The 3,100-nt window shown below is 39.0% G+C and overlaps 1 pseudogene; it reads left to right on the forward strand.

The window, feature by feature from the left end:
* The window catches only part of LOC102817593, a 3,918-nt pseudogene extending 2,294 nt beyond the window's left edge, over positions 1 to 1,624 (forward strand).
* Positions 1,625 to 3,100: the final 1,476 nt, after the last annotated feature.

The following is a 3,100-nucleotide window of genomic DNA, read 5'->3' on the forward strand; positions in this document are numbered from 1 at the left end:
CCAAGTGGCAGCATCGATGGACTCAAGCATGGCAAGAGTAGTGAGGCTGGCCCAGGATCGGGCAGTGTTTCGTTCTGCTGTGCATAAGGTTGCTATGGGTCAGTACCGACTCTATGGCACCTAACAACAACAACCAAGATAACCTTGATTTGTCCAATGTCAACCTCATGCTGGAATTACTAGTGCAGAAAAAACACATGCAGCCCAACTATAGATTCTTGTGGAATTCTTCAAGGTTCAAGAAGAAGTAAAAGAGAGCAACTGGAACAGATCCAGAAGGAGTTAATTGTTCTGGAAGAGGATATTAAAAGAGTGGAGGGAATGAGAGGTTTATATTCTCCTGTCAGTGCGGATATTACAGTGATTCAAGTTGAAGCTCACTCTCCATCACACAGTAGTATAACTGACTCCACAGAATACAGTCAACCTCCAGGTTTCAGTGGCAATTCTCACATAAAGAAACAGCCTTGGTATAACAGCACATTAGCATTGAGATGAAAACTACTCACTGCTCATTTTGAAGAGCTAGAGCAATGCTACTTTTCTACAAGAATGTCTCATATCTTAGATGACAGTCAAACTGCAAGCCAGTTGGATGAATTTCAGGAATATTTGTCCAGGTTTACTCAATATAATTCAGTACAGCCTTTGGCCACATTGTCATATGCTAATGACATCTATAATGGTTCCAACATTGTGTCTAGTATTGAATTTGACTAGGATTGTGTTTATTTTGCCATTGCTAGGGGTTACAAAGAAGTTTAAAATCTATGAGTATGCACAGTCCTCCAGGATGCAGTGGATATTCATTACCCTGAGAATGAAATGACCTTCAATTCCAAAATCAGCTGTATCTGTTGGAGTACTTATCTTAAGAACCTGTTAGGTAGCAGTGATCCTGAAGGCAAAGTCATCCTATGGGATGGAGTCACAGGACAGAGGTCAAAGATCTACCAGGACCATGAAAAGAGGTGTTGGAATGTTGAATTTTATTTGATGGATCCTAAACTCTTGGCTTCAGGTTCTGATGATGCAAAAGTGAAACTGTGGTCTACCAACCTAGGTAACTCATATGCAAGCACTGAGGTCAAAGCTAATGCGTACTGTGTCAAATACAGCCCATCTTCTAGATACTACTTGGCTTTTGGCTGTGCAGATCACTGTGTCCAGTACTATGATCTTCATGACACTAAAAAGCCAATCCTGGTATTCAAAGAACACCGAAAAGCAGTCTCCTATGCAAATTTGTGAGTGGTGAGGAAACTTTCTTGGCATCAGCATACTTCCAGATAAAGCTGTGGAATGTAAGGAAACCATACTGCCTATGTTCCTTCAAGGGTCATATCAATGAAAAAAACTTGGTAGGTCTGGCTTCCAGTGGAGATGATAAAGCTTGTGGGAGTAGGAAAACTCTCTCTACCTGTACTATAAAGGACTTTTAAAGACGTTGTTGATTTTTAAGTTTGGCACAGTCAAAAGCATTCTGGACAAAGATCAAAAAGGAGACAACAATACAAATGAATTTGTTAGTGTGGCATACTGGAGGGCACTGCCAGATGGGAAGTCCAATATGTTGATTGCTGGTAACAGTTGGGGTTCAATTAAGGTGCCGAAGTTACTATGAAGGGTTTGTTTGATCCTGCTGAGCTAAATCTGCAGCTGACAGTGAGAGAATGTACTGTCTCTTCCCCAAAATCATCAGGGGTTTTGAATAGTTTTTCTTTTCTTTTTCCCCCACTGCCTTTATGACTTTTGGGACAGTGGGAATACCCAGTCAACTCTGCTATCAATGTAACTCCATGGACTTTACTCTGTTGGGGGTGTGGTTATCTAAGTTTTGTGATAGGGAAACAAATTCTTTTGAATAAAAATAGATAACAAAAAATTAATACAAATTTATTGAGCCACAAAAAGTATTTTGGGGGGCTAGGAGCTCTGGTAGCATAGTGGTTACAAATTGGGCTGCAAACCTTAAGGCCAGCAGTTCGAAACTACCAGCCGCTCTGTGGGAGAAAGATGAGGTGTTCTGCTCCCATAAAGATTTACAGCCTCGGAAACCCTGTACAGGATCGCTATGGGTCAGAACCGACTCGACAGCACTTAACAACAACAACCATGTGTTAAGGAGTTGTGGTGTGGAGCTGTAGGACCACAAATTCGGTTTGAACCACAAGATTGGAAGTTTAAAATCTCCAGCCACTCCTAGGAAATCCTATACAGGATCACTGCGAGTCAAAACTGACTCAACAGCACTTAACAACAACAACAACCATGTGTTAAGTACTCTTCTAGGCACAAATGCAAGTAACATTCATATACAGGGAGACAAATATAATTAAATTTTCACTAAATTATCTGTGGCAATAAGTGCTACAGAGGAAACTAAAGTAGAGAGAAGGAATAGATAGGTTATTGGTGGAATCTGACAGGGCAATTAGAAAGCCAAAGAAGAAATCTCTGGAAATGACAACAACTGAGTGAAGACTGAAAACAGATGAGAGAATGGCATTAAAATACCTTGGAAAATATCAGTCTTTTCAGAGATAAAAGAGAGAACAAATGAAAAGATTCTATGGTAGAAGTATGTCTGAGCTGATAAAGAATCATCAAAAAGGCTAGTGAGACTGGAGAAGTCTGAGTGAGGAAAGCATTAATAGATGAGCTCAAAATGACACACCAAAATGTTAGATGCTGGCCAGGTTTGTAGGCTATTATGCATATTTAATTTTTATTTATAAATTAAAAAAACAAAACAAAACGTTTTTCTTTGTATTTATTTTTCTTTGGCTCAGAAGTGAGATGAGAAATGATTAGAAGTCAATGAGCAGCAAGGTGAAATAATTTGGGTAGGTTGTATTTTAAAACCAATTGTAGTCTGCTACATTGAATATAAATCGTAGAGTGGCAGGGAGGAAGCTGGGAGAAAAGTTAGACCAAAGATTAAACTGTATGTATTTGGAAGTGGGAGTGAGATTAAAGATTAATGCATTTCAGAGTATCCAGATGAAAATAAACTCAAGGTTGTTTTCATTTATAGTAAGTTTGAAGGTGATTATACATATTGCCAAACAATAAGTAAGTATAATTGAGAATACCTTAT

This window comes from Chrysochloris asiatica, unplaced genomic scaffold (genome assembly GCF_000296735.1).
Source record: "Chrysochloris asiatica unplaced genomic scaffold, ChrAsi1.0 scaffold00024, whole genome shotgun sequence".
In the NCBI taxonomy this organism is placed as follows: domain Eukaryota; kingdom Metazoa; phylum Chordata; class Mammalia; order Afrosoricida; family Chrysochloridae; genus Chrysochloris; species Chrysochloris asiatica.